The following is a 16188-nucleotide window of genomic DNA, read 5'->3' as shown; positions in this document are numbered from 1 at the left end:
GGAATGATATCACGCGATAAAAAACATTCAGTGAAGAGCACTGTTTTGGTTCACACAAAGAGCTTTATAAAATCTGGTGTGAAGGTTGAGTACTGGCGTTGTTTGTTTACAAGGATATGCACATTATGCCGCTATATATGTACATATTCAAATTCTCAGTAATATATTCATGTTGCATGGATTTGGTTTCTGCTCTGTAATGTGTAAACATAAGAGGAAAACAAATAATGTCTCCCCTTTTATTCTAGTCTTGCAAACTGTGGAATCACTGAGGAAGGCTGTGCTGCTCTGGCTTCTACACTAAATGCAAACCTCTCTATCTCGGAATGCCTGAGAGAGCTAGATCTGAGCGGGAATCACCTAACAGACTCAGGAGTCAACCAGCTCGCTGCAGCACTGAAGAATCCATCCTGTCTAATAGATACACTCAGGTGAAAACTAGAACCAGTACTCCCATATCAGAAAAAATGTGTACTGTATAACTTTACATGCAACATTGTATTAAAATGCTTTTCATGGGCAATTTGCGTCAAGGGGAATGGTCTTTATTCAATTTGAACATCCAATGACCGTGTGTATTATTTACAGTTAGTCATTAACGAATGCAATTTTGATCCGGAAAAAGCTCTTTCCAAAATGCCATGTCCTACTCGGTTTGCATATAAAAATTTTATTACTACCAGGAGTGTTCAAGAAGACTTTCCTAACCCTGCTCCTTTTATAAAGCTACAGAAGTTTTAAATTTCTTACAACAGGCAAGGAAGTGATGATGAAGAAGAGGTGACGTCAGTTATTATTGTTTTGAATAATAACTGTTTATTTGCTTTCTACTTTATTTCATTTAGGTCTGTAAGAGTCAAATAACACGTGGGGAGAGTACAGTGTACAGTCTCCCATTCCAGTTTTAACACTAAATACATGCAGTAATGAAAACTACAAACCCTTCACCCCTCTCTCCCAAACATATTTACTTTATTACACTATCAAACACAATGTTGACTTGCATTACAACCCACAGTGTTCAACATTTAAACTCCTTTCCAGTTTTGAAATCACGTTGTTCAACAACAATATTCACATTTCTTTGAGAAAATCGACTGCCATTGCCATACTGTAGTTATAGTTTTCTCAAAACCATTGTTAAAATCACACTAAAATAAACATCATACTGAAGTGTTGTAAAGTATTCTGAATTTGTTCTGCTCAGCACTATTTGCTGAATCAAATTGGTGCCTTAATATTACCAGAAACATAAAGACCTGTTAACCCCACACAGTTAATGACAACAGAGCATTTATATTGTTTTGAATTATAACTGTTTATTTCAATGTAGCATTTGTTACAGTCCACTGAATTTTCTGCAAATCTCTAAAAAGCGTATAGGAAAGGAAAAGACACTCGCAATAATACACATATTTTCCATCGATGTTTAAACACAACTCACTGCAAAACAATTGGGTCATTAACAAATGCTATTTTGGTCCAGAAAAAGCTCTTTCTAAAATGCTGTGTTTCGATATATAAATGTTGTTACTACCAGGGGTGTTCAAAGGGACTGAACTCAATTTCCTAACCCTGCTCCTTTTATAAAGCTACAAAAGTGTTTGAGTCCAGTTTCTTCGAACAGGCAAAGAAGTGATGATGAAGAAGAGGTGACGTCATCCAACTCCTGAAGCTCTGTGCCTGAGGAAACCTATATGTTACAGGACTATTATACCCTAATCACACTACGGTGCTGAACCAAGACATCAAACTCTGTGGTGCATAACGACCACTCTAACATGTAACCACTCTAGAGACCCTGCTGTGCTGTTCAGAGGGTCAAATGGATCGCTAAGCTCTGGACTGGCGATGGACTGCTAATCCATTGTGCTCTGCACGTGTGGGTTCGAATTCCATCCTCGTCGCGCAGCATTGCTTCTTTTTCCGCTTGGACGACTGCGGGCGTGGAAACAGAGAGGATCGCGGTGGAGAAAAAATGCAAAGCATGCGGCACTTACTTTGGAGACCACGTTCAGACGGGACATCGTCCAACAGCTTCTTTGAGCACAGAGACAGCTTCAACATTAGGCGGGGTTTGAACCGACGCTTTCAACGACACCGCAGTGTCAGTCCAGGGCCTTTTGATAATTAGGCAAGGGCCCCTCGGGAAAAGATCACCTAACTTGCATTTGTCTGGAATCGAACCCAGGCTAACTGCTTGGAATGCAGCTATGCTCACCATTATACCACCAATGCATTCATGAGACCAGTCAGGACCGCAACAATATGACCATTCACGACCACCACTTTCATATGCCCTCCAGGACTCACCATTTCAACATTTGGCAGGGTCTTTGTTGTCACCTTTTTTTCATGGGCTGGATTACTCAGTAAAAAAGGGAGGGGGGGGGGGGCGAGAAAAATCTTACAACAATGCACACACAGTGGAAGTAAACTCCCTGCTTTTTGCCGACAGGGCGGACACGTCCCCCAACCTGAGGCTCCAGTGTGGGGGAGGGGCATCCGTTAGTAGGTGGCTCGTTGGTCTAGGGCAGGGGTATTCAACTAAAATTCAAATAGGTCCAGTTAGAGAAAATTTCCTCAAGCAAAGGTCCAGAACATCATAATGTCTAACTTGCGTTATGATTTAGTGTGATATATATTGAAGTAGCCTAGTAGTTGTATCAACGTATGCATGTAATCAACAACTGACTGTCAAATCAAATAAAGAAAGAACAATTCAAAAACATTTAGACAATATTCATTGACACTTAACATTTAATTATACAAATATATAATACTGTAGATATGTATTATTTTCTTCTCTCTTTAAGGAAAAGAAGGGCTGCATTTAAAAATAAAATAGTGAAAATAAATAAAATAGCTTTTTAAAAATTGGCCCCTGGTGGTGGTTAGTACAGTTCTTTCACTGTGACTTTGTTGACAAGTCCATATGACTCTCTGCTCTCTTTCTTGTGTTTCCTGTTAGCAACCTGGTGGGTTTGTGGAGCATCTGTACTCTCTTCTGCACTCCTGCCTGCCTGCCTGCCAGCAACATGGAATCAGAGGCTGAGAGTCAAAGTCAAAGTCAAAGTGGCTTTATTGTCAATTCTTCACATGTCAAGACATACAAAGGAATCGAGAGGACGTTTCTCACTCTCCCACGGTGAGACAGATAAAGTGCCCAGGCACAACAGATAACACATACTAAAAGTAAAACATTCAATAAAAATAATTTAAACAGTGCAAAAAGAGCAGTCAGTAAAGACAGTAAGTAGCAGCCAAATACTGTGTATTCTGTATAAAAAAATAAATAAAAAAATAATAATAGTGCAATAGTGCATTGTAGCAATAGAATAGTGGATTGTCCAGAGTCCGTAGTGTTTTTTTTTTTTGGGGGGGGGGGGGGGCTGAAGGGTTGGGAGGGGGGGGGTGGTTGGGAGGGGGGGTGGTGGTTTCAGCTTCTTGACAGCTTGGAGGATGTGGCTGGGGGAAGTGAGGGGAGAGAATTTAGCTTCCTGACAGCTTGGGGTATGAAGCTTTCCGTGAGTCTGGTGGTGTGGGCACGGAGGCTCCTATACCTTCTTCCAGAAGGCAGGAGGCTGAACAGACTGTGTGCGGGGTGGCTTGCGTCGCTCACAATCGAGGTAGCTTTGCGGGTGAGGCGGGTGGAGTAAGTCTCTTGCGGGGCACCAATGATCTTAGCAGCTGTGTTCACAATGCGTTGCAGTGCTTTCCTACTGTGTTCGGTGCAGCTACCGCCCCACACAGTGATGCAGCTGGACAGGATGCTTTCAATGGTGCCTCGGTAGAATGTTGGCTGGAGATGGCTGGTGCAGCTGAAAGTACAGACAAGTTCTGATGTTGTTACTGTTCCTTCTCTCTAGCATTTAGCATCCAATCTATAGTTCAGTTTAAATGGATACTGTGAATTAGCAGTAACTCAGAGCCTTAACTCAGGGCGGGCTGATGATGCTTCTGGAGGTTCCCTGGTACTTCAAACCAGAGTCTCATGGGAGTTTCCAGCCTCCTGGAGCACCACCTGCAGCTCCTCATGGAGTCCTCCTGGACACACACACACACACACACACACACACACACACACACACACACACACACACACACACACACACACACACACACACACACACACACACAGGCTTTTAAGTAATAGGAAAAAGTAGTTTAAATGATTGTAAGTAATTGTATTCTGACCATTATTTTTTCACTTCCCCCTCCCCTCTCTCTCTCTCTTTCTTTCTCTCTTAGGAATTCCATAGGGTCAGACCTCATCGGTCACCCCAAATAATGGGAAGTTCTTCAGTGAAATCCAATAAGTATTCCAGTTAAAGTTTAAAAAATAACCTCACGTCTTCTTGTTATGTCTCCCCCCCCCACCCCCCCGATCTGCAGGACCACAGGAGCCTCACTGATTTGTTACGGATGGGGGTTGTGCTTCCCAGTGCCTCCCCCTACTTGCCTCCCTCCGTCCGTCCACTGTGCCACCTCAATCACATACTTATCACCAGCACCTGTGTGTAATTGTCACTCATGCAATATGTACCCTCACTTCCCTTCACTCCCGCTTCGTCTTCACCTTTGTTGGTCGCTTTGTGAGCGTAAGTCATACGAGTATACAAGTACTGTTTTGAGACTGTGATCTCCTCTTTGATTTCGAGCATTGAGTCCCTATTTTTGTGTCCTGTTTTGACTACTCATCCAAAGTAAAGATCCTTTTGTTTAGTACCGCTAACTACTTGTCCGCCTCTCTTTCTCTGCACCGCACCTGGGTCCGTTAACATACCTAAACCTTACACTGATTTGTGTCTTTGCCACTTTACTTTCATCCTACAGATACTTAGAATATATATTTGCAAATAAATGAGTAATAGAGTAGTATTTACTGTCTCTGTTTTCTTTTCTTTTGGTGACACTTCACACAAAGGGGTTTCCGTTATAATGGGTTCATAATTCAGTTTGCACATTATAAGCATGTGTTGCATTTATAAAGCATTAGTAACAGCGCAGCCACATATTTTCAAACTACTTTAATTGTCATTATCTACAAATGAATCATTAAAAGAGAATATCGTGACTATTTCTGTATTTTTGAAACCTCTTGTTTTGTGTCTGAATTGAATCAATGAATCAATGCGTAGTTCGTACAAATATAATCTATGAATCGAATCACTGTTTTATCTCATTCAGCCACGGAATCCCTAGTTTAACAGCGTCAACTTTAGAAGCAGCATTACTGTTAAGTGTCACTTTCATTTTGTATAGTGTGCCCATGGCATTGGGCTGCATGGAATCCACACGCATACACACCACACTAAGGGCATGTGACAGGGACCCGTGTCTGCTTATTAGCGCTACGTTTAGAACTGTAAACTGAGATAATACAAATTTTCCTGTAACATCACTTTAATAGTCAATAAACTCATGAATCCTTATGCATAAATGCTTTGTTATTTCCTTTCAAACCCTTCCTGTAAGTCCCTTTCACATGTCAAGAAGTAACTTACTGTAAGTAACGATAAAATGCTAAGGGTAGCTGTGATCGAAATAGAAAAATACCTTCCAGAAGAAAAACAAATGTGGTTCCCAATGCCTTTAGGATTGCTTCTTGTGCGACCATGGCCCTTTCACACGTGAAGAAGTAACTTAGAAAATGATAAAAATCACCAGGGAGCTTTGATGGCGAAGAGGTTAAGGTGTAGGATTACTAATCCAATGGGGTTACTCTGTGCAGCTTTGAACCCTGCTCTCAGCGTAAACACAGCTGTGTCCCTATTTATGTACAAGATGTCGGCCCACTTTTGGAAACCTGATATAAAACAAATCGAGCTGCAATTGCAGGATGGTTAAGGCGTTTGCTTTAAAACCAAACATATTTCCCAATGCCTTTGGCATTTCCTTTCAAACCCTTTGCCTGCAAGGCTGTGTCATTTTCATGTTTCAAAATTTACAAAAGTGTAAGGAACAATGACATGCAAAGGGAAGCTGTGATGGCCGAGTGGTTAAGGTGTTGGACTTGAAATCCAATGGGGTTTCCCCGCGCAGGTTCGAACCCTGCTCACAGCGCTGGGACAACGACATCCCTCTTAAAGGACGACATGTTGGTCCACCTTTGGAAAAATGAGTTGTTGAGACGCAATTGCGTGATGGTTGAAGTGGTGGTGTAAAATGCAATTGTGGTTCCCAATGTCTTTGGGACCTCCTTTCCTGTGTAGCCCATGGCCCTTTCAAATTTGAAGAAGTAACGTAGAAACATTTAAACAACAATGAAAGGCTAAGGGCAGCTGTGATGACGGAGTGGTTAAGGATAAGGACCCGAAATCCAATGGGATTCCTTTGCTTTCTCAAAGTGTTGTTGCGCATGTATTTGTGTAATGTAAGTTGCATCCTCGTAACATGGCTTCTGTGAATTGATATTCAAAAGTCTCTATATGAGGCTTCCTTCATAAGCAAACTCTGGTCCGTGTCTAGATCTTGAAAAGATTTTGTCTTTACTACAGACCAGGCAGTGCAGAAGCCAGCATAGCTGTGATGGCCGAGAGGTTAACGAGTTGGACTCGAAATCCAATGGGGTCTTCCCGCGCAGGTTCGAACCCTGCTCACAGCGCACAGTTTACAAAATTGAGTCTATGTATTTGAACAGAACAAAGTAAAGACCAGCAATGTTGCTTACTCAACTTAAAGTGTGTTGTTACACATGTATTTGTGTGATGAAAGTTGCAAAAGAAGACTCAATTTCTCTTTCGTTTTCTTCTTTTTTCTCCTTTTTCTTCTTCCCCCTTCTTCCCCCCCTTAACAGACTATTGTTCCCCAGGTTGATGCTAAGGGAAGAGAAAGAGAGAGAGAAATTGAAGCTTCTTTTCCATTATTTACTAGTTTATTTATCAGTATGTATTCTAAACGATTAAAGAAAAATAAAAAATATTGCCTTTTCCGTTTTTGAATGGGGGGGAAGAGTGGATCGGAAGGTCACCGTTTTGAATCCCACCAGCGCCAGAAATAAAAACAGGCAAAGTCTCCCAAAGTGTTGTTTTGTGTAAATTCAAGAGCCAATATCTTGCTTCTTGTGACATAACAAACAGAAGTTTAAGCACACTTGCTGTTGTTTTAATGATGTTTAATGACTGTGCTATGGGCCTACAGGTCTGTTGCTCTATTCAAGTTGCGTGTGTATCTTTGTTTATGCATCTGAAATGATCAGACCTCTGTTTCTTTCTCTTATGGACTGCATCACTCGCTATTAGCAATGTGTCAAATTGATTGAATAAAACTCAGATAAAAGATTTATATTTGAAAATAGATTTTTTTTTATTGAAATAAACACAAAAAACCTGTGAGCTGCCTCCTACACACTGGACAGCACACCCTGACCTACCATAGATGGTAGGGCATCCACGCCAGGAGCCTGTGGGTGAAAAAGTGCTCTGGTGTTGGGGCCTGGTTAGAGTGGCTCGTACCAGAGTTTCGAGTTTGGCCGCAGCCTCTGGTTCTCCCACAGGGTGGATGCAATCATCGCTGGTCTTGCTGTGGAATGGTCTTCTTCATCTCTGCCGGCAGCCAGAATGTATCGGGCGCCTGACCGAGAAAGGCAGGGGCAGCAGGACAATAGAGAGGACCAGGAGGGGCAGCAGGACCAAGGAGAGGACCAGGAGGGGCAGCAGGACCAAGGAGAGGACCAGAAGGGGCAGCAGGACCAGTAGTAGGGAAAACACCCACATCGGACTCATCTTTAAAAAATAAAAAAAGAAGCCAAACTCAGTGAATTACACATGCATCATCATATCAGAGTTATTTAACACACACACACACACACACACACACACACACACACACACACACACACACACACACACACAGAAACAGACACAAATAGACACACAAACACAGGTAAAAACCTGCCTGCCTGAATGATTACAGGCCAGTAGCACTCACTCCAATCATCATGAAGTGTTTTGAGAGAGTGGTACTGGCACACATTAAGAGCAGCATACCGGACACCCTAGACCCCCTGCAGTATGCCTACCGGCCCAACAGGTCCACCTCAGACGCTATCGCTGCTGTCCTCCAGTATTCCCTCTCCCACCTGGAAAACAAAGACTCCTACATCAGGATGGTCTTTATAGACTACAGCTCCGCTTTTAATACGGTCATCCCCCACAGACTCATCCACAAAATGTCCACACTTGGCCTGCACCCCACCCTCTGTGACTGGCTCCTAGACTTTTTGACTGGCAGGCCCCAGTCTGTCAGATTGGTAATAGGACTTCAGCCAGCATTATTACAAATGTTGGCACTCCACAGGGATGCGTCCTCAGCCCCATCCTCTACACCCTGTTCACCCCTTGACTGTGTCGCCTCCCACAAGGACAACATCATCCTAAAGTTTGCGGACGACACCGCAGTGATAGGATGCATCACTGGCGGGGACGAATCGGCTTACAGGAGGGAGGTGGCCAGTCTGGTAGCATGGTGTGAGGACAACAACCTCACCCTCAATACGGACAAGACCAAGGAGATGATAGTGGACATGAGGAAGAAGAGGGGACCTCATCGGCCACTGTACATCCGGGAACTCGAAGTAGAGAGGGTGAGCAGCTTCAAATACCTGGGCGTCCACATCAGCGAGGACCTCACCTGGACACTTAACACCACACAGCTGGTTAAGAAGGCCCAACAGCGGCTGTACTTTCTGAGGAGGCTGAGGAAGTTTGGCATGTCGCCCAAGATCCTCAGCAACTTCTACAGCTGCATTGTTGAGAGCATCCTAACCAGCTGTATCACTGTGTGGTACAGCAGCACTACTGCTATGGACCGCAGACTCCTTCAGAGAGTGGTGAAGACCGCTGAGAAAATCACCAGGACTCCACTGCCCTCTCTGCAGAGCATCTACCACCGCAGAGTCCACAGGAGAGCCATCCATCCTCAAGGACCCCACCCACCCCCAACACGGACTGTTCACACTTCTACCCTCAGGCCGGAGGTACAGAAGTGTTAAATGCAGGACCACCAGACTAAAGAATTCCTTCTTTCCCACTGCCATCAGACTCCTAAACAACGCATAGGAGATTATAATCATTGACTACCTCTTATAACTGTACTACCTCATAACTGAACCCGACTTCAGTTTGCACATGCATAATTGCACTGTTTACATTTGCACTGTTTTATTATTATTATTGTTGCTTTTTTATTATCACATGCTGCCTTACATTTTGTTATCTTGTACATTTTGTTTAGTATATATTGTATATTTTTTAGTATTGTACATTTTACATTGGTTGGCATTCTGCGGACAATAAAGCAAGAATTTCATTGTACAGGGAAACGTGTTTTCTACTGTGCATATGATAATAAACACTTTGAATCTTGTTCAACAGGGGAAGGGGTCCTCATAGACGGCCGTAGCAGGGCTGGACAAGGACTTGGGTACAGGGGAAGGGGTCCTCATGGAGGCCGTAGCAGGGCTGGACAGGGACTTGGGTACAGGGGAAGGGGTCCTCATGGAGGCCGTAGCACTCCTGCCTACAGGGAGGAGGTCCAGCACCTAACAGTGTGGTGCAACGACAACAACCTGGCTCTCAACACCAGGAAGACCAAAGAGCTCATTGTGGACTTCAGGAAGTCAAAAGCTGGCACACACACCCCCATCCTCATCAACGGGACTGAGGTGGAGCGAGTCACCAGCTTCAAGTTTCTGGGTGTCCACATCTCTGAGGATCTCTCCTGGACCCTCAACACCTCTACCCTGATCAATAAGGCTCACCAGCGTCTCTTCTTCCTGAGGAGACTAAAGAAGGTCCATCTGTCTCCTCAGATCCTGGTGAACTTCTACCGCTGCACCATCGAGAGCATCCTCACCAACTGTGTCACAGTATGGTATGGCAACTGCTATGCATCTGACCGGAAAGCACTGCAGAGGGTGGTGAAAACTGCCCAACGCATCACCGGTTGCTCACTCCCCTCCATTGAGGCTGTCCAGGGCAAACGATGCTTGCGTAAGGCACGCAGCATCGTCAAGGACATTTCTCACCCCAATCATAGACTGTTCACCCCACTCCCCTCCGGGAGGCGCTACAGGTCTCTCCGCACCCGAACCAGCAGGTTCAGAGGTAGCTTCTTCCCTGCGGCTGTCACCCTACTGAACTCGAACTCTGCACCTAGGTGATAACCTACCAACCCCTGCACCGCCCCCCCCCCCCCCCCCCCCCCCCCCCTGGACAATTGCAATTATAAATTTACAAATTACTAAACTGCTCTTACTCCATACCACTGCTCTTCTGTACATATCTGTCTATACTGTTCATAATCTGTCTATACTGTTCATAATGCACATATCCTTATATTCTTCTTTAATACTACTATTAATACACTGCACATATCTGTACATACTGTACATACCTGTTTATACTGTTCATACGGCATATCCATATTTATTCTGCTATTTACTCTAATGTTACTGTTAATACGTATACCTAGACTGCATTGCCTATACAGCTCATATACTGTATCAATTATCAATACTACTGATAATGGGATCCTTTTTCAGCATGACCAATAGTTCCATCTGATGTCCCTTCATTACCTTCTGGGAGTGAAATCCACAGACACAGCTCTGGCCCACCAAACAGCAATGTCTGGACGCGTATCTGCACTGGACATTTCTCAATCTGTAACCAAATGGTATGCTCAATGTCATGGCATATACAACATAGCTTATATCTGTTTAATCTGTTGGTGTATTTCACGGACAAAATGTACCTGCTGGTGAAAGGCTAAATCAAAAAACCTGTTGTACGAGGTCCGTCTGAATGTGGTCTCCGTAGGATGTGCCGCAAGCTTTACATTGTTTCTCCACCTCCTCTGTTTCCATGCCCACAGTCGTCCAAGCTGATAAAGAAGCATGGCTGTGTGACAAGAATGGGATTCAAACTCACGCATGCAGAGCACAATGGCTTAGTCCATCGCCTTAACCAGTCTGCCACCTCATCCTATGCGCATGTTGGCCCGGTAGCCCTTTCCACTGGATACTTAAAGCCAGGACGTGAAGAAAGGCTTTTTAACAGTGGAATTTTGCTGCTACCTGGGGAAACATCTGTTGAACCATTGAGCCAAAGGACTATCATTTGGTGGACCCAGCTTGTGAAAGGTTTCGTCCAGGATTTGAACCCGGGACCTCTCACACCCGAAGCGAGAATCATACCACTAGACTAACGAACCGCCTGACAACACCTTGCCCCTCCACCGCAACAGAGCCTCAGGTTGTGGGAAGTGTCCGCACTGTCTGAATAAAAAAGGACGATCTCATTCGCAACGCTGGCAAGGTGACCCATCTGCTGAAGCGGCGATCCAAGACACTTTGATGGAGTCGTCCGAGCTGGTGAAAGGCTAAATAAGAGGGCTCGTCAGGGATTTGAACGCGGGACCTCTCGCACCCTGAGCAAGAATCATACCCCTAGACCAACGAGCCACCTACTAATGGATGCCCCTCTCCCGCAATGGAGCCTCAGGTTGGGGGATGTGTCCGCCCTGTCTGCAAAAAGCAGGGAGTTTACTTCCACTGTGTTTGCATTGTTGTAAGATTTTTCTCTCCCCCCCCCCTCCCTTTTTTACTGAGTAATCCAGCCCATGAAATAAAAGTGATAACAAAGATCCTGCAAAATGTTGAAATGGTGAGTCCTGGAGGGCAGATGAATGTGAATGGTCGTGAATGGTCATATAATTGTTGCGGTCCTGCCTGGACTCATGAGCACATTGGTGGTATAGTGGTGAGCATAGCTGCCTTCCAAGTAGTTGACCCGGGTTCGATTCCTGGCCAATGCAAGTTTGGTGTCTTTTTCCCGATGGGCCCATGCCTGCATATCCAAAGGCGCAAGTATGACACTTCAGTCTCGTTGAAATGGTCTGTTCGAACCCATCCTCGGTTGAAGCTGTCTCCGTACTCAAAGGAGCTGTTGGACAACGTCTGTCGAAATGTGGTCTCTGAAGGATGTGCCGCACGCTTTACATTGTTTCTCCACCTCCTCTGTTTCCACGCCCACGGTTGTCCAAGCTGACAAAGAAGCATGGTTGTGCGACGAGGATGGGATTCCAACCCACACGTGCAGAGCACAATGGATTAGCAGTCCATCGCCTTAACCACTCGGCCACCTCGTCCTACGCTCCTGTTGGCCCGGTAGCCCTTTCCACCGGATACTTAAAGCCAGGACGTGAGGGAAGGCTTTTTCAAAGCGGAATTTTGCTGCTACCTGGGGAAACATTTGTTGAACCTTTGAGCCAAAGGACTTTCATTTGGTGGACCCAGCTTGTGAAAGGTTTCGTCAAAGGGCTTGTCTGGGATTTGAATCCAGGACCTCTCACACCCAAAGCGACAATCATACCACTAGACCAACGAACCGTCTGACAACACCTTGCCCGTCCACCGCAACGGAGCCTCAGGTTGTGGGAAGTGTCCACACTGTCTGCAAAAAAAAAAAAAAAAACCTTGACTGACCGAAGGGATTCTTTCGGATTACCTTGACTTCATAAGTGAGCTCAGTGGATCACATTCTTCCAGCCAAGGGTTCCATGGTGTACTGGTTAGCACTCAGGACTCTGAATCCTGCGATCTGAGTTCAAATCTCAGTGGAACCTGTGGACATGTCATGTTTCCTTAAAAAGACAGTATCTGTGCAGGTCCAAGAGTGTTTTGCCTGATTGGAGGGTTTCTCATAACCTTGACAAGTATCCATCGCCACAGGACCAACTCCATCCAGTAAAGGGTTCCATTCTGTAATGGTTGAGCAAGGTTCCATGGTGTGATGGTTACCACTTTGGACTTTGAATCCAGTGATCCGAGTTCAAATCTTGGTGGAACCTCTGGCAACAGCCTGTTTCTTAAAAACACTGCCAAAAAACATAGAGATTCAACAAGACAAAGACACGTTTGTTGTTTTTGTGCTGTGAAGTGAAAGGAATGCAAGAGACATTGTGCAGGTAAGAAAAATCCTTCTTCAGGCCATGAGATGCTAGGAATAAGAAGCCATTCTCCCCCTCTGGAAATCGAACCCCGGTCTCGCGCGTGACAGGCGGGGATACTCACCACTATACTAACGAGGAGCTGGTTACCCTGAAATTCCACACATTTCAAAAAGATATTGATTTGAGAATTAAAAAGAGAAAAAAAAAAACCTTGATTGACCGAAGGGATTCTTTCGGATTACCTTGACTTAATAGGTGAGCTCAGTGGATCACATTCTTCCAGCCAAGGGTTCCATGGTGTAATGGTTAGCACTCAGGACTCTGAATCCTGCGATCTGAGTTCAAATCTCAGTGGAACCTGTGGACATGTCATGTTTCCTTAAAAAGACAGTATCTGTGCAGGTCCATAAGTGTTTTGCCCGATTGGAGGGTTTCTCATAACCTTGACAAGGTATCCATCGCCACAGGACCAACTCCATCCAGTGAAGGGTTCCATTCTGTAACGGTTGAGCAAGGTTCCATGGTGTAATGGTTAGCACTCTGGCAACAGCCTGTTTCTTAAAAACACTGCCAAAAAACATAGAGGTTCAACCCGACAAAGACACGTTTGTTGTTTTTGTGCTCTGAAGTGAAAGGAATGCAAGAGACATTGTGCAGGTGAGAGAAATCCTTCTTCAGGCCATGAGATGCTAGGAATAAGAAGCCATTCTCCCCGTCGGGGAATCGAACCCCGGTCTCCCGCGTGACAGGCGGGGATACTCACCACTATACTAACGAGGAGCTGTTTACCATGAAATTCCACACATTTCAAAAAGATATTGTTTTGAGAAAAAAAAATACCTTGACTGACCGAAGGGATTCTTTCGGATTACCTTGACTTCATAGGTGAGCTCAGTGGATCACATTCTTCCAGCCAAGGGTTCCATGGTCTAATGGTTAGCGCTCAGAACTCTGAATCCTGTGATCTGAGTTCGAATCTCAGTGGAACCTGTGGACATATCATGTTTCTTTAAAAGAACAGTATCTGTGCAGGTCCGAGAGTGTTTTGCCTGATTGGAGGGTTTCTCATAACCATGACAAGGTATCCATTGCCACAAGAACAACTCCACTCTGGTGGGACTTGAACCCACAACCTTTGCTTCCCTACCACTGAGAAGCCTAGAAGTCCAATGTGCTATATGCGCTAAAACTGTTAAAAATAATAATAAAGCAGAGCTTGAAGATGGCTTTTGCTGTGAGTGCAAGCAGAAGTGTAAGGCACCGCTGGGATTCAAACCCAGGATCTCCTGTTTACTAGACAGGCACTTTGACCAACTAAGCCACAGCGCCTGCACAGAGTCTACACAACCCATTTGTCAGTAAACTTGCAAATCCAAATCAGATTCGATGGGGGAAGCCCATCCTGGCAAACCAGAGACGATTTGACAGTGGGGAGAGTCTATCAAAATCAGGACGTCCCTGGGTGGGCTCGAACCACCAGCCTTCCGGTTAACAGCCGAACGCGCTAACCAATTGCGCCACAGAGACCTGCAGAAGTTGCCTCTCAATGGCAAAACATTTTTTTACAACAACGGCAGCAAAAGGAAAGAAGACGATGAGGCTGTTTCAAAATAAACCCTGCCAGAGGTCATCTGTACAGTGGAACCTCGAGATACGAATTTAATCCGTTCCGAGACTTCCTTCGTAAGTCAAAACATTCGTATCTCAAATTTAAAAAAAAAAGGGTTCGTGTGCAGGTGGCTGCCAGTTCTCGCACGCGGCTGCCACTTCTCGCGAAAAAAAAGGATTCGTATCTCAAATTTTCAACCGTATCTCAGAGCACAAATTTTACGAAATTTCAATTCGTAACTCAAAACATTCGTATCTCGAGGTTCCACTGTATTAAGAAGCAAACAGAATCAAGCAACTCTGGTGGGACTCGAACCCACAACCTTTGAATCCCTATCACTGAGAAGCCTAGAAGTCCAATGCGCTATCCATTGCGCCACAGAGCCTGAGTGAAAGTAGGAATGTAATCTCTCCCCTGTAACCAAAAAGTCAAAAACTGTTAAAAATAATAAGAAAGCAGTGCGTGAAGATGGATTTTGCTGTGAGTGCAAGCAGAAATCTGAGGCACCGCTGGGATTCGAACCCAGGATCTCCTGTTTAGAAGAAGGCTGTTTCAAAATAAACCCTGCCAGAGGTCACCTGTATTAAGAAGCAAACAGAATCAAGCGACTCTGGTGGGACTCGAACCAAGCTGACAAAGAAGCATGGCTGTGCGACGAGGATGGGATTCGAACTCACGCGTGCAGAGCACAATGGATTAGCAGTCCATCGCCTTAACCACTCGGCCACCTCGTCCTACGCTCCTGTTGGCCCGGTAGCCCTTTCCACCGGATACTTAAAGCCAGGACGTGAGGAAAGCCTTTTCAACAGTGGAATTTGGCTGCTACCTGGGGAAACATTTGTTGAAACTTTGAGCCAAAGGACTTTCATTTGGTGGACCCAGCTTGTGAAAGGTTTCGTCAAAGGGCTCGTCCGGGATTTGAACCCAGGACCTCTCACACCCAAAGCGACAATCATACCACTAGACCAACGAACCGTCTGACAACACCTTGCAACTCCACCGCAACGGAGCCTCAGGTTGTGGGAAGTGTCCGCACTGTCTGCATAAAAAAACGCAACGTTGGCAAGGTGACCCATGTGCTGAAGCGGCGACCCAAGAAACTTTGATGGAGTCGTCCGAGCTGGTGAAAGGCTGAACCAGAGGGCTCGTCCGGGATTTGAACCCGGGACCTCTCGCACCCTAAGCGAGAATCATACCCCTAGACCAACGAGCCACCTACTAATGGATGCCCCTCCCCCGCAATGGAGCCTCAGGTTGGGGGATGTGTCCGCCCTGTCGGCAAAAAGCAGGGAGTTTACTTCCACTGTGTTTGCATTGTTGTAACATTTTTCTCGCCCCCCCCCCACCCCCCTCCCTTTTTTACTGAGTAATCCAGGCCATGAAATAAAAGTGACAACAAAGACCCTGCAAAATGTTGAAATGGTGAGTCCTGGAGGGCATATGAATGTGGTGGTCGTGAATGGTCATATCATTGTTGCGGTCCTGCCTGGTCTCATGAGCGCATTGGTGGTATAGTGGTGAGCATAGCTGCCTTCCAAGCAGTTGACCCGGGTTCGATTCCCGGCCAATGCAAGTTAAGCGTCCTTTTCCCGAGGGGCCCATGCCTGCGTATCCAAAGGCGC

This window comes from Argentina silus (genome assembly GCF_951799395.1).
Source record: "Argentina silus genome assembly, chromosome: Y".
Taxonomy (NCBI): Eukaryota; Metazoa; Chordata; class Actinopteri; order Argentiniformes; family Argentinidae; genus Argentina; species Argentina silus.
Note: the sequence above shows the minus strand (reverse complement) of the source record.